The sequence below is a fragment of the Prionailurus bengalensis genome, chromosome B1, assembly GCF_016509475.1.
Source record: "Prionailurus bengalensis isolate Pbe53 chromosome B1, Fcat_Pben_1.1_paternal_pri, whole genome shotgun sequence".
NCBI lineage: Eukaryota > Metazoa > Chordata > Mammalia > Carnivora > Felidae > Prionailurus > Prionailurus bengalensis.
The window spans coordinates 73,225,965-73,249,598 of record NC_057344.1 but is presented as its reverse complement, the minus strand read 5'-3'; the positions used below and the strand labels follow the sequence as shown (position 1 = coordinate 73,249,598).

The window sequence follows — 23,634 nt, the reverse complement described above, 5'->3', positions numbered from 1 at the left end:
CCTTTGTTTTACTTACTAACACACAGTTAATTTTCTTTGGCCATTACAGAATGTGTTTTCAGATGCCAGTTTGTTGACTTTAAAATATTAAAAGCAAGTTGAAATAAATAAATTGCTTACCTATTTGAGGTTTAATAAGGTCTACCGTGTCAAAAGGCACACAATGATTTTCTTTAATGTTTATTTATTTATTTTCAGAGCGAGAGAGGGAGGAAAGGGGAGAGGCGGGGGGGGGGGGAGAGAAAGGGGAGAGGCGGGGGGGGGGGGGGCTCTGTCAGTGCAGAGCCCAACTTGGGGCTCGACCTCACGAACCATGAGATCACGACCTGAAACAAAATCAAGGGTCGGACATGTAAGCAACTGAACCATCCAGGTGCCCTCCACAATGAATTTTAAATCCCATTCCATAGAACTGTGATGTTCCATCAAAAAAGCGTGGAATATTTTGTTCTCGTTAACTAAATTATTCAGAAATGGCAATATGAAACTGATTTATAAACTGATTATTGTTGGTGTAATAACTTCTGTACCTTTATATTGGAACTTCTGGGGTTTATATTCAAAACTTGGGAACCCTTTAGAATTTTAAGATGATTAGAAAAGTCTTTGCAGTTTGAGGACCCTTCTGTATGTCTGGGGACCAGTTTGGCCCTATTAATTTTTCTAGATAGTCATTTTTTTCTAAAATTGGGTGGATTAAACTTTTCCTGGTCAAATTCCCAACTTTTCATGTAACTCTAATTTCTTAGGACCTTGAGGTTCTCTGTTGTAATATCTTCTCAAGTCAAATCAGGCTTCTCAAGGGTAGTGGAGCCTCTTTCCCTGCACATGGAGAGAGAATGATGATAATTGTGTGATAAAGACAAAAAGGAAGGTCCATATTGAAGGCTTCTTGGATCTCCATCCTGTTCACCCATTCAGACCAAACCCAGTGCACAACTTTGCCCTAATGAGTCGTGTTCTGTAGTTTCAAGGCTGCACTCTGCCATGAGAGGCAGCTACCAAAGCCAGATCCTCTCACATTGATCCTCAAATCCGCGTCCCCTTTGGTGCTTGGTTCTTCCCTCAGCAGACTCCACCTTCTCTTCCTTTTCAAATCTGTTTCTCTCTTGCAGGTAGCTCTTACTGAAATTGACTTATATTTTCCTCTTTCCTTCCTCCCACTCGTTAAGTAGTGTCCTTTGTAATCTTGGTTTTGCAAGTATTCTGAGCAAAGTGTATCCTATGGGTACTCAAGAGGCTGCCAGTATTTATCATTATCTCTTACTAATTGAATGACTTTGGGAAGTTACATGATCTCTCAGCGTCTGCTTTTTCATCTTTGTATTCACATGGGTTATTATGAGGATTAAATAAGAGAATACAGGGGAAACACTTGGCTCAGTGCCTGAAAGACCTCAACAAACATATTAATTGTTACTTGAGATATGCTGAATTTTATGAAAGGGGATGTTCAGGGAGCATAGGAGATTTACAGCTGGGGGCCTTCACTTGTACTGAAGGGAACAACGAATGTCCTCCAGAGGAAGTGACCTTTAAGCTGAGACCTTCAGGGTGAATATAATTTGTGATCTGGAAAAAAACGAAGGTTCCAAGTAGAAGAAACCACCCCGCACATTCCAGGGCCTGAAGGCATATGCTGGGGGAATGCAGGAGCTGAGAAGTCCCAAATGGTGGGACGGAGAGAATGAGCTGGGAAGATGGCAAAAGGTGAGCCTCGGAGAAGTAAGCAGGTGCCAGAGGGCAGAGGACTCTGAAGGTCATGGTTAGGATTTTATACTTTACCTTGACCACAAATTAAAAAACACTAAAGAAAGGTTAGAGAAAGGAAATGACATGATCAGTATAAATTCTGAAGAGACCATTCTCCCCTGCATTTGGGCAGGCTGGTAAGAAACACCTGTTGCTTCCTTCTTTGGCTCCAGGAGGAAGTTCAAAACACACAAGGTCCAGTCCACCTGTGGAAACCCTCACCCTAGCCCTGTGCCTTAAATTGCCATAAAATCCAAGTCTCCTTTCCTGACTCTCAAGCCATTTTTGGACCTGCTTGAGAACCTTCTGTGCACTTCCAGAAGGCCTCATTATGTGAATAATAAACCTTTTCATATGCTCTTGTATGTGTGTGGCCTCAAAATCAATCTCTACATCTGAACCAAATTCAGATGGTGGGGTTGGGGTGTCCGTTGTGCCTCCTGTGGTAACCACACAATATGGATTATAAATATAAAAACTTTAACATATCTATCTCAAAAAAAGAATGAGATTATACTATGAACATCTGATCTTTAAAATAATGTACTTTCAACAAGGATGTTATTAAATGTTTTTCACAATATCATTTTAACCACAGTATATTATACTAGTATATGTATAGTACAAATGATCTAACCAACTTACAATTAGACATATGTGTTGGTTATAATATTTTTACTACTGCTGTAGCAGATATCCTTATAGCTAAACATTTGTTCATTTTCTTGGTAACTAAGATAAATTCTAGTTTTAAGTATTAATGAATCATAAGCACGTTCATCTCATTAGAGTAAACATTTATGGAGCACCTGCCACGAGCAGTTATTGGGATCCTAAATACAAAAGACATCAAAATTGTTTTCAGAGAAGTACTCTTACAATAAGGGATTCAGAGGAATATTTGCAGGTTAAAAACTGATTTTTTTTTAAATGAAGACAGCTAAAGCCAAGAAATGTAGCCTGTATAAAATTTTATAAGGTGTGAAGTTTGCCACAGGGTGGCACTAATACATTTCTATTAAATTATGATATGTTAGAAGTTTTTTCTCTGTTGATCTGTTTTTTTAGTGAATTATAATTAGGTTTAATTTGATATTTTAAAAATTAGTTTACATTAAAAAACACAAGACAGGGGCGCTGGGGTGGCTCAGTCTGTTAAGAGTCCGACTTTGGCTCGGGTCATGATCTCGCAGTTTGTGAGTTCGAGCCCTGTGTCAGGCTCTGTACTGACAGCTCAGAGCCTGGAGCCTGCTTCAGATTCTGTGTCTCCTTCTCTCTCTGACCCTGCCCTACTCCTGCTCTGTCTCTCTAAAATAAATAACCTTGAAAACACACACACACACACACACACACACACACACACACGACAGCTTTTTTATTTAAGAACCTAAATATTATACATACCTTCATAACCACAGAGCCTGACAGGTGATTTCCGTTGTTTTTGTTTTTGTTTTTTTAATGTTGGTTTATTTTTGAGAGAGAGACAGCATGAGCAGGGGAGGGCAGAGAGAGAGGGAGACACAGAATCCAAAGCAAGCTCCTGGTTCTGAGCTGTCAGCACAGAGCCCTATGCGGGGCTTGAACCCACAAACTGCGAGATCATGACCTGAGCTGAAGTCAGATGCTTAACCAACTGAGCCACCCAGGAAGCCCCCAGGTGATTTCCTTTTTAAAAAACCAAAAATCAAATTATTGAACATAGTGTATATACACATACACACACATACATATATAAATGTTTATGAATATTATAAACACATAATATTTAGGTTCTTAAAAATCCTGTTTTACATTTTTTTGGGGCGCCTGGGTAGCTCAGTCGGTTAAGCGTCCGACTTGGGCTCAGGTCATGATGTCTTGGTTTGTGAGTTCAAGCCCCGGATCGGGCTCTGTGCTGACAATCAGAGCCTAGAGCCTGCTTCGGATTCTGTTTGTCTTCCTCTCTCTCTGCCCCTCACCTGCTCACGGTCTGTCTCTCTCTGTCTCTCAATAATAAATAGATGTTAAAAAAAAATTTTTTTTTAAATCCTGTTTTGCATTTTTTAATGTAAACTAATTTTCTAAATGCGTGTATGTGTTTGTGTCTTATTGTATGTGAAATAAGAGAGTGAAATACAATTTACAGAATTGGGTTTATTTTCTGATCTTGTGTCTAACTGAAATTTTAGCTTTTATATTTTATATGAGGGATCCTCAATAGTCCGTTTCTTTGCTCGCCTACACCAGAAAAATTTTAGGGGCAGAGAACTTTTATAAAGTATACTCTACCATTTACCCCTGTTTCTTCTCTTAACCATTCTGAATGCACCTGGGGGGCATTACTTCCCTTCCTTCTTAATTAGTTCTCTAGTGAGCTTCTGTTAATGACAATTACATTAACATAATTAATTATTATGTCTTTCTGGTAAAATGACTTCTGTATCATTATGAAATGACCTTTTTATTCCTGGTGATGTTTTTTTGCTGTGAATTTTACCCTGTCTGATGCTAAGGAAGCCATTGGTACCTTTTCTTTTGAATCTTGCTTTTTTATAAAATCCGAATTCACCATCTTGTTATTTCTTACCTATTTGTCTCATCTAACTCTTGGTTCCCCCTTTTCTCTTTTCTGCCTTGTTTGAGATTAAAGTTTTTCTTTTTCTTTTTTTAAATGTTTATTTATTTTTGAGAGATAGAGAGAGAACACAAGAAAGAGGGCACCTGCCCTGTGATCTCTAGTCAGCTTTGTCTCCCTAGACTCAGCTTCTCAACTCGGGGGTACCTGCTGGGCTCCCCTTGGCTTTCCCCTCCCAGCGTGTAGCCCTGGAAACTCAGTCATAGACTCATCTCATTTGTTTTATATATCTTAGGGAATCACTGTTCTTTGTTGCCTGATGTCCACTGTCTTGAACACTATTATTTCTTTTTTTTTTTTTTTTTCTGGTTTTTTGGTTGTTTCAGGCAGTAGTATAAATTTGGCCCAGGTCATTCCATCTTGTCCAGAGCAAAATATCTACTTCAAGTTTTTACGAGAGGTTTTTGTTAGTTTCTTTGTATAATTTTTTAGTTAAGTCTATGCAATAATCTTGAACTGTACTTTATAGATTAAGTAGGGAATTAATTACTTTATCTCGAACACATACTATTTAAAGATTCTACCTGTAAATGGATACATTATACATTAAATAATTAATTTTTGTAGGGTTTTTTCCCTCATAGTTTGGTTAGAAAAGCAATGGCTTTGACTTGTTAACACCTGGAAAGCAAGTCTAATAATGCTAGTTGTAATTTTATTCCTTTAATTACATTATAGTAAAATTTACTAAACTTAAGCTTTTTATAAATTAAAATATATCTGGTAGGTCATCTTCAACACATTTTAAACTGAACATAATTGCATTTCTTTAATACTGGGGAGTTAAAAAGCTAAAGAAATATGTCTCATACAAAGATTCAAGAAATTTTATGAAACAAAGTTACAATCATTTCTTGAGTGCCTACTATGTGAGAGGCACTTCACAAAATTATTTTTTATACTCACAATTAATTTATTAGACAGATGTTGTTGTCCCCATTTGAAAGATGAGGAAATTTACATACAATAGGATTATATAACTTGCCCAAAGTTACAAAGTATTCACACAAGCTGGATTCACACAAGACAAACAACTAAAACTCAGAAGTATTTTATTATCCCATGCTGATTAAAGCTCTTCACTTTGTAAAGAGCTTAAGTTCTTCCAAACTTTAGGAGAATGAGTTTTAATAATAGATTTATTGATAAGTTTTAGTCCAGTAACATGTCAAATAGTAATATCTTATAAATTTTGCCTCCTATCCTATAAATAACATAATGACAACTTCATGTCACATTTCAAGTCTGATAATAACTTAAATTTTGAAGCACTTTGCAATTTTCATGGCTTTCACATATTTTTATCTCAATTAATTATCATAACCACACTGGTTAATGCATTAGCCCCATTTTGTTCAAAGTCTATCACTTGGCTTAGGTTCCCGTGATTCTTAGACCAGTATTTTTTCTATTATCCCAAGCTAGCCTTTCTGCATCATTAGATTATTTTATTAAAACAAACAAAACCAAAGTGGCACCCATGTAAAGTAACCAAGTTTTTTCCCAATTTTATGACAATACTTCTGAAAAATAAGGCTTGATTTTTATATTTGGGAAGGTATTGAAAATTTTGCTTGCCATATTAGTGTCATTTTCTTTTGTTTTGCAGCCTTGCAGGACACCTCACTGAATGTGATGCTCAGAGTATTGGTGGAAAATTCATAAGTTGGGATTGGATGCCAGACTGGTAGGTTATCAACACACATATATATAAAGTTTATATAGCATTTACATTTTAGAAATTTTATTATGTGTTTATTAAATTGTATTTCATTATTTTCTTAATTTATATTGTTTATTTGCATTATATATTGTTTTCATATTGTGATACACAAACTATATATCCTAGCCATCATTATCTTATTAGGATCCAGAGCTAAGTTTTAAGAGAATTCTTTTTGGCACCTTAAAAATCATATTTCCCTGAGATAATATACAATATTTTATATTACTATTATTATGGTCTCTGGTTTATTATTAAGCTGACCTTTGTACCTGTTAATGAGTTGAATTGTGTCCCCCAAAGATATGTTCAAATTCTAACTCCCAGGACCTTAGAATGTTACCTTATTTGGAGAGAGGGTCTTTACAAAGATAGTCAAGTCAAAATGAGATCATTACAATAGGCCTCAATCCAATAGGATTGGTGTTCTGATAAAAAAAAAAAAAAAAAAAAAAGAAATTTGGACAAAGAAAAAGACACACACAGAGGGAAGACAATGTGAAGACACACAGAGAGAACAACATGTAAAGACAGGACTAGAGTGATGCATCTATAAACAAAGTAACACCAAAGATTGTTGACAAACCACCAGAAGCTTAGAAAGGAAAGGAAGGATTTTTCCCTAGAGCTGTCAAAGAGAACATGGCCCTGCTTGTCTACACCTTGATTTCAAACTAATAGCCTCCAGAACTGAGATAGTACATTTCTGTTGCTTTAAGACACCCAGAGTTTGGTACTTTGTTACAATACCCCTAGGAAAATAATATAGTGCCTAAAATAGAGTCTCTCTGTTTAAGGACAAAATATACTAAATATGTATTACTGGAACCTTGTATAAATATATATCTAAATATACACTGGAACCTTGAAATACCAGTATTCATCCAGGGCTATACCCTATTCCATCCAGGGCTCTGCTGTGAGAAGGTTCTTGGTCCCAACTCTAAGAAGCTCCTGCAACAAGAGCCATCTTACCAATGTGAAACTTACAATACATAGGCCTTTGCCTCTAGTAACAATTAGGGATCTATACATGACATTCCAGACCCCAATCTAGACAGTGGTCTTTCCAGGCTTGACTCTCATTCTTTCTCTGATCCTTGTCCAGAGCCAAGCAGGTGCTACCACTCTTCTCCTCCTCTTTGGCTGTCATATGGTACCAGATTAGTAGGAAGCAATAAATACATGAGGGTTACGGCAACAATGGGAAATGTGTCCTTAGCCCTTTACTCATATTTGTCTGTATTTTATCTCTGAGAATGATCGTTTGCAGGGCCAGTGTTTGCCCCTACTTGGTAACAGATGACTTATCTGATAGTTTTTGTTTGTTTATAATTGTATTTTTGCCTCAAATTCACTAGCTTCTATTAGAGACTTATACATTTCTGATGGTGATGTGGTCAATCTCTTACTGACCTAAACTCAGGTCTCTTCCATGCTCTCCCTTATCTCATCAATCATCAGTAAGGTCAATTTTTACTCCATAATATCCTTCATTTTCTTCCTTTTATATTCATCCAAATTTTCCAGTTTTCTTATCTAGCTTCTAAAGGCTATTGTAGAATCTTATGTGGATTCTGAAGGCTATGTAGATTCTCAAGACCATTAGCTGGTCTCCATGCCTCTTGTTTCCAATGTAACAGCTTTGCAACTGTAAAACAAATAGTTGAAGTACAAGAAATCTGACTTCTTAGAGTTTATCATCTTGGTTTTATCTTTTCAACCAAATTATAAACTCTCTGAGGGCGTGGATCTTTGCATTCCTACAGATTTATCAGATGCACCATTCAGCCCAGAATAACAATGAGAAAGCATGAACTTTAGAGATATTGCCTAGAATCCTGGTTCTACCACTTATTAGCTCTGTGAGATGGGACAAGTTACTCAACCTTTATGTTCCTCAATGTCACTCATCTGCAGAGTAAGGAAAATGGTAATATCTACTCTGAATGGATTATCATGGAAGGTGAGTGAATAAAGCACTTAAAACAGTACCAAAAATGAATAGTAACTTTTCAATAAAATGTTCATTATCTTATTGTCTTACACTTCGATGTTCACCAAATATTTGGAGACTAATAAAAGATAAGTTGCGTTAACACAAGAATAGAAGCACCTATCTGAACCTATTTTATCTGAACGTGTGTTGCACCTCTCACTTAAGGTGGTGTAGTCCTGAGTCTTGTTGAGTTCCATGAGTATAAAATAAGGGTAATAATACCTACCCATAGGATTGTTGTAGAGATTACTATAAATAGGTTGCTCTTGGTCAGGGCTGAATCCAGTGTCTGACACATGGTAAATGTGTAAGTAAATGGTACCCAGGAGAAAGAGTGATAATGGTAGTATTAGTAGTAGTGAGGCAGCAGTAGCAGTGATGGCGTGGCAGTAATAATAGCAATAATGGTAGTAACAGGAAGAAGCAGGATTTTACTTAGTTTTTGGTGTGTGTGGAACATATCAGCAATTGGAAGTAGCTTGGGGGTTGTGAGGAAAAGGCGAAGATTTTCTTGACAGTCCAAGAGAGGTGATGGTTGAAGTCATGGGAATGGATGAGGTGCCTTTGAGTGTGAAGAGAACAGTACTGGGACAATCAGGGCATCTAGGGAATGCAAGGACAAGGGGAAAGTTGAGGATCGTGGAGAGAGTATAGTTCAAATTCTTACCCATCAAATCCAGAGAGTGTGGGAGGAAGAAAACAACTTGTAAGGTGGGAAGCTGTGATTAGAGAGTGCCAGACAGTCAGAGAAAGTAGTCAAGGAAGTCAGTGACCTGCCTCGGCCACTATTACAGTCATTTCTCAACCATTTCCTCATCTTTCCGTCTTACTCAGAATTATCTTCCCTTTAACAGCTAAATAAAATAAATATATACATACACTAATGAAATTAAAAACACTGTATTTTAATGCTATGGCTGAATGCTGTGGTCCATTAAAACCAGTTGGCAATACGTCATGAAGAAAATATGGACATGCTGGAGAGAAACAAATATGCTTTTCATTTTAAGAAGCAAATTATGGCCTGAAAGTTATATTGTGAAGCTGAGGACATACATTTGACAGGAGAAATTGAGAAAGCATGGAATGTGCCTTTACTCAATATATTTGGAATCCTTTGCTGAACTCTTAACATGTACCAGTGCTTTAGAGAAAGAAACATTTTTTAATTGGTGAACCCAAAAGTTATGTCCTAAATTATTATATATATATATATGTATATATTTGAACACATATATATGTTCATTGTGACTTTCTCTGAAAATTATTTTCTAAGTATTTTTTTAAATATGAAGGTTTTATCAAAAAGCAATTTTTGCTTCAGCAATTCAGATAATATTGGTTAATGTCTATTTGATTTTGATGTTGTCAATGCTTTAGTCAGTTTGTTCCAAATGAAACATATTTCTCTTGGCTTCCTGCTTTTGCTGTAAACAGCCTGAAAAGCAATTACAAATTCAAAATCATCCCTATTCAGGTAAATAGTAAGATTATATTTATTTATTATTTCGATATTTCTCTCTTTTTTGTCTCTATATACTGTTTTTAAATATATTGTTTAAACAAAGTATTCAATACAATATAAATATAGCAACTATTATACCTAGAACAACCAAAACTGATCTACAGCTTCTTCTCTAAGAATAGTTCCAAGGATACTATCTTAGACACCTTCCTTATAATGGTTGCTGTTGCCATTAAGCATTGCACATGGCCTTTTAAAATTTATACTTTTTATTTATGATACTTAAACATGCAGTGGTCATAATGCAATATAAAATAGCTTCAATTAGTATACATATTCTTTTTCCACTTCAATCTTTAAAATAATAATAATAAACTCCCAGTGAACCTTTACCCTGCAAATGACCTGATATGACATATTTGAACTTGCAGTGAACTTTCACATGAACTTTCAGTTATCCTCTGAGAAATATAACAGATGGAAAATAGGCAGATTTTTCAAATATTTTTAGATGCAGTGCTTGGACATGTTTAACAGAGACAACAAGGCCGACTATCTCTTTCCAGTGTTTACTTTGCTGACTTTATTGTACTGCATGCTGTTTACTTACATTATATGCATGAATTAAGAGGTTCAGTTATAGTTCTGTTTGACCAGCATCTTGATTTAAAAAAAAAAATTTTAACATTTATTTATTTTTGAGAGACAGAGACAGAGCACGAGTGGGGAAGGGACAGAGAGGGAGACACAGAATTGGAAGCAGACTCCAGGCTCTGAGCTGTCAGTACAGAGCCCAACGTGGGGCTCAAATCCACGAACTGTGAGATCATGACCTGAGCTGAAGTCGGAGGCTTAACTGACTGAGCCATCCAGGTGCCCTGACCAGGATCTTGATTTTAAACCAGCACTTGTATATGTGTTTAAAGATGAGGCTAAGAGGGTCATAAAATATAACAAATTGTGAGAGAACTTTATCGAACTTATTGAAATAATACTGCTTCAAATCATTTAGATATGAGGGACTTTGAAGGATCTATTTCAGATTTTAGAATATGAATCAGCTATAATGTCTTTCACTTTGAATGGTTTGTAGCTGGAAATTCAGTTCAAAATACACATAGTTTTTGAACGGTTATTTGGGAAAGGAAGAGGAAAATTAAGGGAGCACTAGCTATTGTTTATAACTGCTATGGTATGAGATAGGCTTCTTGGAGGTATTTAATCTTAGCAACTCTCTTCCCTAAGTAGTTATCTTATTCATTTTGCACAACAGGAAAGGGAGACAGAGAGGTTGCGTAACTTGCCTGAGAAGACACAGCTAAACTGGGGAATTAAATCCGGGTCTCCAAGACTTTCAACTCCTTTCTCGGGCAACAAGTTTGTGGTCCCAAGAACAAAATATCTTGTTTGGTCAAATGAATGCTAAAGATAAAAGTGTGATTATGCTGTAATACTTCTATAATCTTTGTTTTGAGAATTTAAAGAGTTTATTTCTTTGTATTTGTTGCATAATATTGCTAAATAAGTTAGGTATAAAACTTTCAGACTGCTCTCAGTGATATAAAGATAGTAACTGAGACTGTTGCTTCTCTTGAAAATTTCCTATTGTTTGCAAAAAAACTATACATCTATTACATGTACCAAATAATGCAGGCATTTATATTATTTATCCACTGATATGCATCTCCTTGCTTAGAATCAATTCTTATTAACGCCCACTTTATTCTCAGACCATAATTTATTTATCCTGAATAATGTTTTAGATGTAGTTTAGTTCAGAGAGAGATTATACTTAATGGACATAGACATGTATAAAGTAGCGCACAATTGCATTTATAAGATCAGAATGTGAACTGTATTAAGCTGTAATTAGTCCCTCTTTCCTGACACTTCACTTAGCAACAACAGTATCATTGGTGAGGAAAATAAAGATCTTTCCATTTCACAAGGATGTACTCAGAAGCTTGAAGGACCTGTTGTGATCTTGTCAGTGACATAGTTTAAATGGATAGCAAGTTAGGGGCACCTGGGTGGCTCAGTTTGTTAAACATCTGACTTCAGCCCAGGTTATGATCTCACAGCTTGTGATTTCGAGCCCCGCATCGAGATCTGGGCTGACAGCTCATAGCCTGGACCCTGCTTTGGATTCTGTGTCTCCCTCTGTCTCTGCCCCTCACCCCACTCACATTCTGTCTCTCTCTCTCTCTCTCTCTCTCTCTCTGTCTCTCTCAAAAATAAATAAACATTAAAAACCTTTTTTTTTACATGGATAGCAAGTTAAAGTAAGTTGTAATACATTTGTAATACATTCCTTTCTTTAACTTTTTAGCTCATTTATTAAAAACAGCTTTTAATGAAAAGTAATGAACAGTTTTCATATTAAAATAAGTGATCCTGTTTTTCTCTCCAGTGTTTAGGTATTGAAGGTGGAGCAGTGTAGGTTCAAGGAGCAAAGGTCTCTTCCTTCTTCCTTTTACAGCTGATCCTTCAACAACATGGGTTTGAACTGCACTGGTCCACTTACACATGGATTTTTTCCGATGAATATAGTACAGTACTGTATATTTTCTATTGCTTATCATATTCTTAATGATATTTTCTTTAGCTTTCTTTATTGTAAGAATACAGTATATAACACATATAACATACAAAATATGTGGAATTGATTATTTTGTTAGTAAGGCTTCAGTAGGCTATTAATAGTTTATTTTGGGGGGATTCAAAAATTATACATGGATTTTTGATTGCATAGGGAATCAGTGCTCCTAACCCCTGTGTTGTTCAAGGGTCAACTATATAATGTCTTTTCTCTTGTGTTATTTTGTTATTTGTTTAGAGGTCAGGTGGAAAGCACATAAATTTCCCTCTGTATGATAGGGTGATTTAGTTAGGGACAAAGTTATGATTTCCTGTAGAAAGTAGGCAGAAAACATGGTAGAGAGATAAGCCCACAACTATCTTTGATTTCTTGATATTAGTTAAGACTAATTGGTATATGTAAACTCTAAAACTTACATTTATAATATTGCAATTCCTTAGATTTAGGGTAATCATTATCTGTACAAAGATAGTTGTGTATGGTGGCACCACAATTATAAAACATCATAGAGAAGGACTGTGGAGTAGGTATTGAAGTATCAATATAGAGAATATATATCTGTATATTAAAAATAATGTTTCATTTTTTGATATGGTGTGTCCAAAACTGTGATATGTCCATGACAGAAAACATAAAATTTAGGCATACATGCTTTTTTATCTTCTTGCTTTAAAATAAACTCTGAAAGCTACAAAGCGATGCAACCTCTAAAAATAAAAGTGTCAAATTTGGGGGCACCCGGATGGCCCAGTCAGTTGAGTGTCTGACTCATGATCTCTCAGCTCAGGTCTTGATCTCAGGGTAGTGAGCTCAAGCCCCGCGTTGGGTTCCATGCTGGGCCTACTTAAAAAAAAAAGAAAAAAAGAAAAATACAAAGTGTCAGCTTAAAAAAACCAAACTGTTTAATATAGTTTTTACATTAATTTTTTAATTAATAATCTACATGTGTACTATTTGGGATTTTTTTTATTGCAAGTGACAGAAATGTAATTCAAACTGACATAAAAAGGAGTGGCAGTCACATGCAAACTTGAACACAGATTATATTGTATACCGTTTTTGCCTCTTTTTTAAATATAACATTAGGAGCATTTCATCATAATTAATTTTACTTTTTACCGTTTATTTTATTTACTTTCTTACATTATTTCAAAAGTGCTCTATAGCATTCCATTATCTGCGTGTATCATATTGTATATTTATTTTTACTTTTTTTAACGTTTATTATTTATTTTTGAGAGACAGAGTGAGAGGAGGGAGGGGCAGAGAGAGAGGGAGACACAGAATCCAAAGCAGGCTCCAGGCTCCAGGCTGTCGGCCGAGAGCCCAATACAGGACTCAAACCCGTGAGCTATGAGATCATGACCTGGGCCTAAGTCAGATGCTTAACCGACTGAGCCACCCAGGCGTCCCTATTGTAGTGTATTTAAATATTCCTTTCTTGTTTGACATTTAGATTGTTTCCAGTAGAGTATTTCCAAAGTCTCTGTCCATGTAGAAGAAAAAGCTTGATTGGACGCTTAACAGAAATAAACTTTAAAGCCCCCAAAATATTTCTCTAAATTCAGAAATGTAATCTTATACCCCCCCTAATTTATTAAAGCTTTCACTTGACTTCTATGAAGGTCATTATTTCATATTAGAAAAGATAACCTTATTTATGTATGCACTCAGAATAGATACAGTTGTTTCTGATAATAGTTATGTGATCCATTCTAGGGCATATTATTGTTGGCATAGATTAATATCATTGTTTATATTTATAACCTAAGTTAGCAGGTAGGCAAGTGCTTGTTACCATGATGATTTCAGAGCAAGTGCTGTCTGCACAATGGAAGGTCCAAAAAGCAACTAAAAAGGGAAGGAGAACAGCTGAAAGTTTTTTGAAAAGGTTTGCACGTGAAACAAAATGATGGGTTTTCCAGTCTATTTTAAAGCACATTAGCGATCAGATTATTTCACAAGGATCGTTATTATAATGACTTAACATTTTCCCCTAATGTATCTATACATTCACTCATCACGTTATGTATTAAGTGGAGAGTGATCTGCCCCAACAGTTTTGTAGTTTAGTATGCTCAGATAAGCAAGTTTTAGTAAAGTTTTATGGATGTTAGCTTCTTTCTCTTAACCTAGAGATGATGTTTAGAAAGATAACAGGTGATAGAATCAAAGCAACAGACCCTTTGACAGGTCAAATGGTACATCCGCCTGTTTTTGTCTCTGGAGGAAACTTCATTTGTCCTAGAAATTTCTCTTTAAACATATCCAAATAAAGAAATATTATAATTTTGTAGCCAAACTTAATTATTTAACAATTTTTATAAAATTTCTGATGCTAGAACCAAATCATTTACATGTTATTTACACTAGTGATGCTTCCTACCATGTAAGTACCCCCAAATTATTTCATTTTTATCAATAGTGATGATCAAAAACATTTAATAGTAAAAAACAACATAAACAGGAAACTGAGTGAAAATAACCTGTGATCCCTTAGCAGAGAGTTAGAGTGTTTTTAAATTAAAGATTTGGGGTGCATGGGTGGCTTAGTCAGCTAAGCATCTGACTCTTGATTTTAGCTCAGGTCCTGATCCCAGGGTCATGGGATTGAGCCCCATGTTGACCTCAGTGCTGAGCATGGAGCCTGCTTGAGATTCTCTCTCTCTCTCTCTCTCTCTCTCTCTCTCTCTCTCTGTCTCTCTTCTCCTGCCCCTCTCCCCCACTCACTCTTTCTCTCGAATTAAAGTGTTTTTTAATTAAAATTTAAGATAATTACAATCTGAATTTTTAAGGCTATCTATATAATTAATTAATTAACTAGTTGTCTCTTTCAACATTTGAGTCCCTTACTACATAGCCGTGACTTCTGGGCCCTGGGTATATAGCTGTGAGCAGGACAGACAAGGTAGCTATCCTCATGGTGTTTAGTAATATGGATAGACATTAAACTAATAACCCACAAATAAAGAATTGAAAAGTACTTTGAAGAAATATTAAAGGGTATTATGAAAAAGAATAATAAAGAAGCATAATTTCAATTTAGCAGTTAAGGAAGGTTTTATTTTATTTTTTTATTTTTTTAAAGTTTATTTATTTATTTTGAGAGAGAGAGACAGAGCACACCAGTCGGGGAAGGGCAGAGAGAGAGAATCCCAAGCAGGCTCCTCACTGCAAGCGCAGAGCACAACGCAGGGCTTGAACTCACGAACTGTGAGATTATGACCTGAGCTGAAGTGAAGAGCCAAGACCCGGATGCTTCACCGACTGAGCCACTCAGGTGCCCCAAGGAAGGTTTTATTAAGTGATGTTTGAACAAGGCAACCTGAATGATGGGTGCCTTCTTAGGCACCTACATAAGATAAAAGGCATGAAAACACAGTTATATGTCACAATATCTGGCACATATTATTCAGTAAATATTGTTGAATGAATGAATGACTATTCCAAAAATCAGAAAATAAAGCAAACGTTAAAACGGGAAGTGTAAAACAGTATTTTAAAAGTTAAGTTAAAATCACAGTTGTGCAAATAAATGTAAATGCCGTAGACTGCTCAATTGAAAGATAAAGTCTCTTAGAATAGATTAAAATCAAAAGTTCAACTAAGTGTTATGATGCACAGTGAAACCGAACAATGCAAGAAAGTTGGAAGAATCAGTAAGCAAGGAATAAGAAAAAGAAGGACAAGGAGACGTAGGGGAGAATGAGAAGGGAAAAAATAAGAGGGAAATGATATTGACAGTAAGGTAGGATTCAAATGGCATAAAATGTATCATTCACAATGAAGATAATGTGGTCATGCCCTTTCATGTGCTAAATAACAAAGCATTAAGACATTTACGTCTCTTTCGAGACGTAAAGAGAAAAAGAAATACAGGATAAAGAGAAATACAATTGCCGTGGAAGATTTTAACATCTTCATATTTATTGAGTTAAATAATAATGATTATTTATTTTTATTTATTATTTATTATTAAATAAATGATTAAAAAGAACACAGAATATTGGGATAATACAAAAGTTGAATTAAAAGCTACAGATAGAACATTCTCCCCCACACAAGACAAGTATGTACCTTGTTTTTAAGCATCCTCAAAGCTACCTTAATCTGTTTCAGAAAGTAGCAATTTTATAGACCACATTCTTTGATCATATGTTCAATACACCAAATTAATAACAAAACTTTCAAAAACAACCAAACCCCAAAACTCTAGTCTCTAAGAAATGTCAAAAGTACTTGTACCCTGTGGTGCCAGAGTGGTGCAGTCAGTTAAGTGCTTTGGCTCAGGTCATGATCTCTCGGGTTCGTGAGTTTGAGCCCGGCATCAGGCTCTGCGCTTGGGATTCTGTCTCTCCTTCTCTGTCCCTCCCGTTTGTGCTCACACGTGTGTTCTCCCTGTCTTTCAAAATAAATACATAAACTTTAAAAAAAAAAAAGTATTTGCACATGTAATTATTGTATCAAGGAGAAAATCTTCAACATTAGACTATTTAGAAAATAAAAGACATTGAGGCTATTAACATATCAAATGTTGTGGTTTGAAGCTAAGGCTATATTCAAGAGTGACTTGATAGACTTAAAGGCCCCAGATTACCCTAGGGCTTTAGCTGTAATTGTTGTTGACATCCAAAAATGGGTGACCTTGATCAAGAACGAAAACTAAGGGAATGTTGGAATGGATCCACTGTAAATTCATGAATACTTTTTTCTTTTCCTTCTCTTTTAATGATTCTGATTTTAAGAGGGAAAAAAAAAAATCTCATTTGGTCCTTGAGCACGTGCCAACCTCCCTTTTTTATCGTGGAGCCAGCTCGCTATCGGCAGGCTCAGACGGTCCCACCAGAAACAATATTTGGCTGGAATCTGGTAATGCTTGTTTTCACTTTATTTATTTATTTATTTATTTATTTATTTATTTATTTATTTATTTATAATTACTGAAGTATAGTTGACAATGTTACATTAGTTGCAGGTGTGCATCGTAGTGATCCAACAATTCTGCACGTTACTCAGTGTTCGGCACCCTCAGTGTAGTCATGGTACAGCATTATTGCGGTATTTTTGCCTCTGTTCCCCATGCTGTACTTTTCATCTCCATGACTTATTTAGTTTATACCTGGACGTTTGCACCTCTTAATCTCGCGTGCTTATTTTTATCATATCCTTTGCTGCAGAACTCATGTTTGAAGACGCTGGTGTGGAAAATTAGAGTGGGGTTCGTCTTCAAATTTTAGGATATGAAGAAACATATGGAACATAAACTGAAACAAATTTAAATGGAGTAAGTAAAATACAGGATTTCTTATTCCAGTGTAAAAGAATTGGTTTTGCATATTCTTAATCACTTATATATGAAAGTATTTATTATAAAGACCAACCTAGCTAAGTTTTAATGGGCTATGAATTTTGGGTTACTTCTGTTTTATAGTGTGTATTGTTTTTAATCGATTGTTCTATAACACGCTCATTAATTCAATTTGAAATTTCTGTATGCCTATGGCAAAACTTTATTCATTTCCTTTCTCATTATACCGTTAATGGTGTAGCTGTTATGGTTAGGCTCTCTGGGTGCCACATATATGGTTTTCTTAAAAAGTTTTTAGAAAGCTATGAATATTTAAATTTTTAACTTCCAGCTAGTTAGTACATGTTGTTCCTTAGCAGTGAAAACAAATGATGTTCCTTCCATTCTTGCTGGAAAATTTCTAGCTATTCCCTGGAAAAGGAATCAGAGATTCAGAATTGTTTTTTGCTTACACTGAAAGCATTCAACATATAAAGTATGTCAAAATCTATTGTGAGCACGCATTAAAAATCAATTGCATTAATCTAATACAAGGCATTTTGAAATTTTTTTTGAGAGAGAGAGGGTGTGAAGGAGTGGCAGGAAGAGAGAGGAAGGGAGAAAGAGAGAGAGACAGAGAGAGAGAGACAGACAGAGAGAGGCAGGGCTCAAGCTCACCAGATGCGGGACTCGAACCCACGAACCATGAGATCATGACCTGAGCCAAAGTCAGAGGCTTAACTGACTGAGCCATCCAGGCACCAAGATTAGTTTTTAAAATGTAAATGACCAAATTAAACAAAATGAAGTATGGTCAATGTCTCATTAAATTATGGATAATTAAGTTGACCTTGCCTAGGAACTTTCTTTCCCTCTCCATATATTTATTCCAAGCAACATTATTATAGGTGTGTCTTATATAAACTTTCTAATTACAAGTCTAACCCTTTTGAATAATTTTTTTAGGACTTTTTAACTCTGACAGTCTTATTCACAAAGGTTTGACCATATTATTATTCTGGATTATTTGTAGATATCTTGGTGTGTAGTGACTTCTGTCACTTAAGAAGTATTAACCAAAGATGGGAAGGTATATGGGAAACATCAATTACAAAAACAAAATCACAGTAACACTAATTGAGAGGGTAGTGCGTGGCAGGCACTGTTCCAAGTTTTCTACTTGTATTTTTTTCTTTTTTTAAAGTTTATCTATTTATTCTGAGAGGGAGAGAGCAAGCACGAGTGAAGGAGCAGCAGAGAGAGAGGGAAAGAGAATCCCAAGCAGGCTCCACACTGAGCATGGAACTCGATCTAATGACCGTGAAATCATGACGTGACCCGAAATCAAGAGTATGATGCTTAACCCATCGAGCCACCCAGGCGCCCCTACTTGTATTTTCATTTAGCCCTCACAACAACACTTTTAGGTAGATCTGTTAGTATTTCTATTTTATAAATGAGGAAACAGACGCAGAGAGATTGAATAATTTGTCTCAGGTCAAACGGCTTATGAGGGGCAGGGCCAGATTTTGAACTCCCTGCAGTCCAGTTCTAGCTTCTGCACTTTTAACCTCTAGGAGCAAGAGTTTCATTTTAGTGTAGAATCAATGGAAAAGATCTAAAGCTTCTGTAACTGAATTATTAAGGCTTGAATGCCATAAAAAGATAATTTATTATATTTTAAAAAAGGAAAATAATATTGTTCCTTATAATCCCAGATATGTTAAAATAGTATGGTTCAATTGTCTGTGTTACAGTCTTTATTGACACTCTTCTCTATTTAGGAATTTTCTCTTTTGTACAAAATAGAAAGCTCAACAAGATATTGGCCAAATATTTTATTTTGACAAAATTTTTAGAGAATTCTTAGTTGCATAATTTTTGCAGTCTGTTATTCATTTCATTTTATGAAGCCCCACTCCACTCCCCAAATGCCAGGAACTCCTGTGTTTTATTTTGTAGACTAGCATGTGGTAAGGTCGGGATTTAAACTTAGGGACTATTGAGAATTATATGGGAAATTTTAGGTGCCTGATAAAACCCAGAAGCAGGAAGCAGGTGTCAGAGTGTAGTTATTTCACTACCTAGGAATATGTGCTCTATGAGTGGCTAGGTGGTTTAACTGACATGCATAATTCACTGAATTAGAATTAGTGAATGTAGAACTTAATATGAAAGGTTATTGTGAAAGCCAACTTTAAAACATTTTTAATTAATTGATTCGTTTTTATTAATTTTTTTGAGCATGGGCCACACACAATGTTATGTTAGTTTCAGGTGTGCAAATGGTGATTCACCTTCTCTATACATGATGCTATGCTTACCACAGCGTAGCTGCTATCTGAAAGCCAACTTTTAATCTGTTGTTTGGAAGGTGCTTTGTATTAAAGGCTGCTTGAAAACAGTACATGTGTCTATTTTTCATGATGTATCCATAAAGCTCAATTTAGTCACATAATTAAATTGTCAAACAGATTCATTAAGTTGGTTTTAGACAGAGAAATTGATAGTAAACATAATGGGAAAAGTAGAACTTTACTTTAATTATTGGTCATTAAAATAATTATGTCTCGTATTTGTCCTTGAAGAAATGTTTCACATCTGATGCCATATTGTTTCATCATAGTAGCTCTGTGAAGTAGTTAGGAAGCTGATATGATCTTCATTTGACTAAAAAGGCAAATTAAGTTGTGGGGAAATGAACTGACTTAATGAAGGACAAGCAGGTCTTTAGAATAACAGGCAGAACTAGACCTTAGACTTCCACTCCTTTCTAGTGACCTTTCAGATGACCACACGTTTCAGAGAAGATCATTGCTAAATCCTTAAAAAGTCTCAAGTAAGACATTGTTTATTTATATATTTATGTATTATAACTCCGTTTCAAACTAGGATAACTGACTCATTCTATAATAAACTGTCCAATGGCTATAGATCATGTATGATGTAGATGTCCTTTAAGAGGAATTGAACTATAGCAATGATACCCATATCATTTAAAATCATCTGTCATATGAAGAAAGTAATAGGCCTCAATTAAATAAAAGACATAGAAAATGGAAAAAAGTAAAGGGGTTTTTCAAATAGAATTTTAGCGATTTTTTCAAGCTATCATTCCCATGTGTCAAGTTATATTCCTAAGATAAAATTTATTATTAATAATTTATGGAGGACCAAGAGCGTTATCGTTTAATAAGGTGTTTATTTTTGTGGACAAGCATGGCATAATTGGGAAAACCTATAATAATAAACTCTTTATAGTGATCATGCAAATCAGAGATAATTATATGGTCCAGAAATATATCTTCTTTCATGGTGTGCAAATATAGGCTTGTTTCATATTTTGCAGTAGACATCTGTTAATTTCTACTCTTTGTTAATAGGGTCCTGGAGAAGTAGTCCTTTGACTTTCAGGACATCATAAACAGAAGAAGGCATTAGAAATTTTTTCAAGAGAAATTGCACAAGCAGGGCCTGCCTGGAATGGGTAAATATGCATATTTTTACAGTTAAAATATGTGCATATATTTTACAGGTATAGCTGTAAGAACCTCTTACTTTCTTATCACTGACATCAATTATAATATTCATTATTTGACCCTTCTGAACTTGGCAGTGTATGCCAATGGTCAAGCCATATTCATAGCCCTTTTGCCTTTGAATACCTTTAAACATTTGTTGCGTATATGCCCTTTCTCATAATACTTACTTAAAGTTTATCAAAAATTTTAAAACATCTTGACGTTAAGTATGGGCATATATATTTGCCCATTACGTGTATGCCAAATGATGGATTTAGGTTATAGTCCCAAACAAAGCAACCTGGTAAAGTTTATTTTGGGTTTGCTCTGCCGAAGCAGCACACCCATCCTGTGTCCCATTTCCCCCACATCAGGATCCCATTTCCCCAGAAAACGGTCTCTTCTTTCTTAGTACCCTCTGAACAGGTCTCAGGGCGACCTGTGCCATGCTACCTCCAAGCCTACAGGATTTCTTTCCTCCCTTGCTCTTGCTCTCCTCTCACAAGTGAAATAGACCTGCTGTGACCACAGGACCAGGCTTCTCAAGGCTTCAGTTTTGCTAATGCAATGAGCTCATTCATTCATTGGCACATTACATTTGAAAGGCTTTGAATTCCTACATTTTGCATATGGAGAAATTGAGGCGCAGAGAGGTGAAGTGGGTAAAATGAGAGAAAATAAGAACCTTCCTTTGGCTTCCAAGAAGAGAAGTAAAATTTTCTAGAAATGTTAGTGTCATGGGAAAAAGTTCTGTTCTATTTCCACTTTTTTCCTCATTCTCTACCAATGTTTAAAAATGGAGGGGGAAATGAATTTTGACTAGGCAAGACTTACATTTTAAAATTAAAACAAAGCAAAAATCAGTAAGTGGGACTACATTAAACTAACAAGCTTCTGCACAGGAAAGGAAATGATCAACAAAATGAGAAGGCAATCTATGGAATGGGGGAAGTTATTTGCAAGTCATATTTCTGATAAGGGGGTAATATTCAAAATATATAAGGAACTTGTACAACTCAATAAAAAAAAACGGCGCAATTAAAAAATGGGCAGAGGACTTGAATAAACATTTTCCAAAGATGACATATAAATGGCCAATAAATACATGCAAAGGGGCTCAATATCACTAACATGAGAGAAATGCAAATCAAAACCACAATGAGGTATTATCCCACACCTGTTAGAATGGGTATTCTCAAAAAGACAGGAGATAACAAATGATACAGAAAAAAAGGGAATCCTTGTGCACTGTTGGTGGGAATGTATATTGTTGCAGCCACTCTAGAAAACAGTATGGAGGTTCTTCAACAAATTAAAACCAGAACTACCATATGATCCAGCAATGCCACTTCTAGCTATATATTCCAAAATGAAATCCCTATCTCAAAGAGATATATGCACCCTCCCATGCTCATTGCAGCATTATTTACAATAGCCATGGCATGGAAACCACCTAAGTGTCCGTCAACAGACGAATAGATAAAGAAAATGTGGTTGGTATATATACACAATGGAGTATTATTCGGCCATAAAAAAGAAGGAAATCCTGTCATTTGCAACATCGTGAATGGACCTTGAGGGCATTATTAGTGAAATAATTCAGATTGAGACAGACAAATACTAAATGGTTTCATTTATATGTGAAATCTAAAAACACTGAACTTCTAGAAACAGAGACTAAAATGAAGACTGTCAGGGGCTGAGGTGTGAGGGAAATGGGGAGATGTTGGCCAAAGGGCACAAACTTTCAGTTATGGTACGAGTAAGTTCCAGGGATCTAACATACAACATGGTGACTATAGTTAACAATACTGTATTGTATACTCCAAAATGGCTATGAGGGTAGAACCTTAATATTCTCGCCACCGTAACAACAATAAAATGGTAATTATGTGAAATGAAAGATGTGCTAACTAACCTTATTGTGGTAAACGCTTCACAATATAGACATAAATCATCATATTATCCACCTTAAATTTATACAATGTTGTATGTCAGTTCCATTTCAATAAAGCTGGAAAAAATTAAAACGAGAAACACGTTATGGAAATGGAGGCAACCAAAAACCATTTCGAAGTGGTATGAACTTTGGGAAGGAGTTTAGGAATTCTGGGGATTGCTCTTAAATGTCCTCATTCCACATCCTTTTTTTTTTTTTGTCTCTTCTAGTGGAAAGTAGGGCACACGATAGTCTATTTTTCCGAGGCACAACATGGGGACAGGTCGACAAAATTTTATGTCATGCCTATTAAGAGTTTCCAGCTTTCCGCTTTCAGTATCTGTGCCTTCACTGCTCAAAGCCCACCTTCAGCAACCCAGTTCCACATCTGAGATTGCAGCACGCCATTTCAAGGTACCAAATTCTATTTAGGTGAAGCTTCTTGGTCTCAAACAGAATTCTAGCTAGTTTAAGTGGAAAGAGATTTATTGAAGGATATTAGTGGCTCCCAGAATCTTGCGAGAGCCATAGAACCCAGTTTTGGGTCTCACTCAGTCAAAAACAAACAAAACAAAACAATCAGGCAAAAAACAGTGGTTTCAAATGATGCATGAATAGATAAAAAAGATGTGATATATATATTATTATTAATATGTTCGATATTATTAGATATCAATATGTTAATATATTATATTAATTTATATATTATGTGTTAATATAATACATTATATT

At 35.6% G+C, this 23,634-nt stretch overlaps 1 protein-coding gene across 2 annotated transcripts in view; it reads left to right on the top strand.

Moving 5' to 3' along the window:
- Positions 1-1,932: 1,932 nt before the first annotated feature.
- Positions 1,933-23,634, top strand: part of LRAT (lecithin retinol acyltransferase) — a 100,781-nt gene continuing 79,079 nt past the window's right edge. Inside the window, exons 1-5 of one of the 2 annotated variants that reach the window (XM_043566951.1) lie at positions 1,933-2,085; positions 5,979-6,056; positions 13,935-14,046; positions 17,333-17,439; positions 20,826-20,929. The gene's annotated coding sequence lies outside the window, so the exon portion shown is untranslated. Of the gene's footprint in view, positions 2,086-5,978; positions 6,057-13,934; positions 14,047-16,881; positions 17,025-17,332; positions 17,440-20,825; positions 20,930-23,634 lie in introns of those variants that run through there. The other variant, XM_043566959.1, reaches the window with a different exon arrangement.